Source organism: Lepeophtheirus salmonis, chromosome 13 (genome assembly GCF_016086655.4).
Source record: "Lepeophtheirus salmonis chromosome 13, UVic_Lsal_1.4, whole genome shotgun sequence".
NCBI lineage: Eukaryota > Metazoa > Arthropoda > Copepoda > Siphonostomatoida > Caligidae > Lepeophtheirus > Lepeophtheirus salmonis.
In genome coordinates, this window is record NC_052143.2 from 47459205 (window position 1) to 47465004 (window position 5800).

General features: G+C 33.1%; 1 long non-coding RNA gene across 1 annotated transcript; it reads left to right on the plus strand.

The window, feature by feature from the left end:
* Nucleotides 1–1729: 1729 nt before the first annotated feature.
* LOC121128578 (uncharacterized) lies at nucleotides 1730–5086 on the plus strand. The gene is made up of 3 exons (XR_005868203.2): nucleotides 1730–2029; nucleotides 2098–2829; nucleotides 3568–5086. It is a non-coding gene; the product is annotated as an uncharacterized lncRNA (long non-coding RNA).
* The last annotated feature ends 714 nt before the right edge of the window (nucleotides 5087–5800 follow it).

A 5800-nucleotide genomic window follows, 5' to 3' on the forward strand; every position in this document is an offset into this window, starting at 1 on the left:
CAAAAATAATATTTCCTCTTTTTGTCCCTCTCTCTTCTCTCTGATAATAACTATTCATAACTATTCTTTGAATAAAATATTACTACAAAGCAATATTATAATAAAGTATCAAATAAAATGCTATGAAGATTTTAATAATATGCAATTTATTTTAAAAATGGTGAATAAATAATAGAATAGTTATAGTTTGCGAGTATATAAGATATTAATAGCAGTTGGTGTGGTTGCCTTATTTGGCTTACAACCAAAAGATTTCAGGCCTTTTTCTGTTTCTTTTTGGAAGTTAGGTTGGGTGACGCAATACACAATACGACGTGAATAGTGATGAAATAATTGATAAATAATAATAATGAAGGAATTGTCAATGAATTCTAATACTATCTGGAGGTGCAGAAGCTCCAATCTCACAACCTATTGTAGGGAAAAACATCATTCCTTATGATAAATTCAACTTTTGTCAACTCCAATGAGCTTTGTATCATTAAAAACTATAATGTTTGTATTAGCTGTAATTTTATATCAACATCACGTGGTATTTAAGCAAATCTTCCATTTCGGGATAATATTTGAAATCCCAAAAAATGATGGATTGACTAAATGAATACAATTCAAAATCAAAGAAGAACAGGGGACTATAAAATTCATTAATCAATACTTGATAAATGATAAGTCAAATATATTGATATTTTTCTTGTTTCCGTGACCTTCTCACACTCTACAAAAGTTAAATCCCAAAATGATTTATACAATTGTATAAAAGTACTTAATTAAGTATTACGTTTCCATCATTAAGAAAAACAGCGTAGTGGTAATTTAAGTATTAAGAGATAAAAAGTCATCTTACACAACGAAAGAGTATATAAAACACGGGGTTCTCCAGAGCTGATGTTTTCTCTAATAGAAAATTCTCCAATCAAAGTTGACAAGAAAACGCTCTTGATTGATCGAGAAAGAAAGAGTTTTCAAAAGGAGGAAATAGACTTCAACAAGAAGTGAGAGAGTAAATCCAGGAAATATAAAACAGAGATAATATGATTCAAAGATAGTCCAGTATGATGATTCATTAATTATTTCATCATTGTTGTCCTTTTTTCTTGTCCTGTCTATGAAATTAATATGATCTAGATACAGCACTAAAGTTTGAACCCATAATATAAAAACGAAGCAAATATGTTATGCGGCATTATTCCTTGAGGCGAAATTACTGGCGGGGAAAATGTTTGCTTTAAAATTACCTAGAACCGTAGAAAGTATGTACGCAAGTTTTTTACACTTTTTGTCCCCTCTCTATGTTTGCATGTGGTACACGTAATGTTCGTTCTTTATCATAGCCTCCTGTAATCGTACATACTTTATAAAAAGGGCACCTTACCTATTAATATAAGTAGATTTTAATTCCATTTTTTTATATGTCGTCAGGATTTTGTTTTTTCATGAAAAAGATGTTGTCATCACGTCTTTAAATATCAATTTGTTGTTACTTTGCTTAATGAAGAAATAAAGAAGGATTTCTTATCCTATATATATATATATTAAAATAATGTTTAGCTGACAATTGTTTTTGATTAATAGTGAGAATGGTGAATGAAGACGCTATCACTTCAAAGGATCTCTGTCCCAATGCAGAAAGAGGTGTGAATCCCAGACACAATAAATAATAGATAAAGTAAAAAGTTTTGAGCATTTCTAGCTGGATGTCTTTTGTGCGCTATATCTCACGATTAATACTTGGCATAAAAAAAGCTTACAGTATGCTCAAAGGTTAAGCGTACACTTAAGTAAAGTTCAGTTACAGTTTTGCGTTTGGTGAAGCCAGTTGTGTGTTACAGCGTTCCAAAATGGAAGTAAAAAGGAGAAAGTTCGACACATTCTTCAGTATCACTACGACCAAGGTGAAAAGGCAGAGCAAGTGGCCAAAAAAGAAATTATGCTGTTTATGGACCTAATACAGTATCGAATGTAACAGCAAAGCGTTGGTTACAACGACTCTGTTCTGGTAATATAGAAATCGAAGGAGAGGCACGCTCTGGTAATGTACATAAAATAATAGAAATCGTCGAGTTGGACCGGTATATGAACAATATTTCCATTCCACAGAAACTGAAGACTAGCCGGTAAATCGTTTGAAACTATACATTACTGTCAATAACTAACCAGATTGAAGCAGACGATCGACTTTTTATTTATAAATCTGTATTCAAATCATACATGTTGAGATATATAAAACATGCAGTAATATAATATTAATTGCAAGGAGGAATTCCGTTACATTAACATGAATAAGCATTTTATCTTGAAATTAGACCTCCTAGCCAAGACCAACACCTAAAACAATCAAACCAATCAAATCAAATAAGAATAGCAATACATTAAATACAACAATCACATAGTAAATAAAAATACAGTAATCAATCCATTGGTCTCCCTCGATGAAAGCGTTCATTCCTCCGAACAACTATTATAATACTAGTCATGTATCCAGCTGAATCTGATAGTTTGTCTTTTACAATCTCAATACCATTATCCTAATAGTCACCACCCATCCTTGGTACTTTTAATGAAAGAACAATATATCCATGGGCAGAGGACAAAACTATTGTTCCCAAGTTGTTTTTTCTCGCTTCCACATTAAGAGAAACAAATTCAAGTAAAAAAGATTTTTACGGTTTCTTGATTTCAAAAGAATGCTCGCTGAAAAAGGAATTAATAGGTAATGAAGAGACAATTGCCTAAACTGAGGCCTATTTCAAGCCTAAAGAAAATTGTACTAAATAAACGGTACTTGAATATTATATGGACACTACAACCGTTGTATCGTATTGCAAAAAGGTAACTACATTAAATATCTAAATCGAATTTTGTCCCAAAAAATGTGGTTTATTATATTAGTCAACAAAGTTCTCAGCCCACTTGTTCAACATATTTATTAAATATATATACATATATTAAAAGATATCATATTTCAGTATATAACTGCGTTGATGTAAAACTATTGATCAAAATCTATTTATAGATTATAATATGTAGATTAGGCCAGTTTGTTTTTCAACTTTTTTCGAATTTTGATTAGGGTTAGTTGAGAACAGTTGTCATTGGTAAGAAAATAACCTATGCAAAATTTCAATCTCCTACGATGTCATCTTTAGGTAGCACATTGGAGAAAAAAGATCCTTATTTCAGCAATAAAGATTAAAATACAGTATTAACTATTATTTTGCACTAATTAATTATGATAAACATTATTTCAACCAATAAAAAAATATTAAAAAAGATATATTTTAAGCTGCCCTATCCAGCAAAATTTGATCATTACAGGAGAAAATTTTGATATATGTTTTTTCAAAATGTAAAAAAATGATGGGTGCCCTTGTAAATATTTTATATAGATTAGAAAAACAATTATCAAAAATTATTTATGTAAAATAACTAAGAATGTCTTCTTGGTATCAACCGGGTGAAGAAAAAGTACTGAGACCTGCTTTTAAGTAGTCATTCACAAACAAAAAAATGATCATGATGATGTTATACATAGAAAAATTTATTTTATAATATTTTTTACTATTACAGTATCCATTAGTTATTAATCTGGCCACCATCAGCCTCAATGACAGCCTCCAACAGCCTCTGGAACACATTGACAACGTATTTCTTTTTCATGATCCTCCACAGCTGGTTAATGGAGGTCTTCAGGGCATCAATATTCGGGTGGCGGACTTTGCAGGCTTTCTTCTCAATTTGCCACCAAATGGAGTAATCCATTGGATTCAGATCTGGGCTCTGAGGGGGCCAAAGGTTCTTGGACCAGAACTTCATGTAGTTATCCAACTACTCTTGTACAATATTTGCAGTATGGGCCGGAGCTCTGGCCTTCTGAAATACATACGTTGCCTTGATGGACTTCTTCATCGCCTTGGTGATCTATGGGATAATATTTTCCTTCAACACCATAAAGTTGGCGGCTGCAGGTAACCCCTATAAACAGGAAACTAAATTGGAGGCATTTTTTCTCCAGATGATGCCATACACCCCAATGTCATCACAGAGGCCGGATGTCTGGTCTTAGTGACTGTCCTGATGCTGTTGTCTTCCTTGCCAAAGCATACCACCCGATCATTTTGCTTGTTGTAAACGGGGTCAACAGTAAAGGTCTTTTCATCAGAGAAAAAAATTACCCAGTTACTGATGTGCTTCAGATCATTCAAGAGTTGTTGACATAACTGAAGATGGAGTTCTTTTTGACGTTGGGACAGGAGTAGCCTCTCAATTCTTCTAAGCGACCTTCTTACAGCCTTTCGGATGTCCTTGCCCACATTATACCGATACACCTTCTTCTTTTTGGCGTACTCTTACATCTTCATCGTTAGTTGACTTTCAAAGCCTCCATGATGTCTTCAGCCTTCACTTTGGTGGGTCTTCCACTCATGGGGTTGACCTTAAGGTTTTCCCTATCAGCCAAACGATTTTTGACTCGACAGACTGTAGCTAGCCTTGCTCACGTTTAAGGCCTTCATGATGTCTGAGGTGGTCCTCCCGGCGTGGATTAAATTGCCTATCGCGACACATACATAATTTTTGATTTACACCATGTACATCAATCAAAGTCTTTAATCTAAGCTATTCAAAAATAATCACAACTTTAAGATTTAATCAACAACACCTATTCAAAACTGTATTTTTAGAAGGTCTCATTACTTTTTCGAAATCCGGTATATTTACTAAGTGAAGAGTTTTGCCTTTTTTGTAATTTAATCAAGATGTGCAAGCTATAGATGACATTATAGGGCAATAAAATTTTGCATAGGTTACCCCTTACCACATACTATCTTTTCTGCACTAGTCCTTATCGAAATTCGCAAAAAGTTGAAAAACAAACCACCCTAATGTGGATATCTCAACAATTCTGAAAATCATTCATAGCAAAAAGAAATAAATGCGTAATAAATAATTCCATCGTCAAAAGACTGGCGTGCTAAATTTCCTGTGTGGTTATACTATTAATTTTTTTGTAAATGTAATAGGCTAGTACTCACCTATGTAAACTAAATATCCTTGTAAAAAGTATAAAGAGTATTGACCTATAGATAATATATAGAGTGCCGATGTATTATTTGATGGGTCTACAGTAGTGGGTAATGAGTAAGCTGTTGTTGGGGGCATAGTGAAGTTATTAATTGAATCTTATTAGCTATTAGTACTTATCACTTATTAGTTATAAGTAACAACTAAAATGTTTAAATATTGCATGGATGGTTAATGCCATGCTTATGCAATTTTGACAGATGATATACCTATAAAACTGAATAATGGCTGAATAATTTACGCTTCAAACAAGTGCTTAAGTACAATTTCGAGAATGAATACGGTTATTTATGTTATTTATTTTTGTATTTCAAAAAATACTTAGAAAACAAAACAATAATTAATAGAAGTTGTAGCACCTTTATTACGCCAAATAGCTGAGTGTTTCTTCCTCAGAAAAGACGTTGTGTTTTATAAAGAAGGAAACCCCATCTTATGAGGCTTCAAATTTCAAGGCTACATCTTTAAATCCTTCATGTAAGCATTTGTTGGGCTCTCTCCCGAGGTAGAAAAATTGACTGAGGTTAAATCGGAAGTTAGGACAGCTCAATACTGGTCTGCAAAGGGAATGCTCGTTTTTTTCAAACGGGAAAGAGGGCATATGGCGGTCCCGGAATACAAGTAACAGAGAAAACGAAATGAAGATCTAGAAGATATATTGGATAAAAATGGGTGCGATTGGATCATTTTAAAGAAATATGGAGGTCGGAATTCACTTATC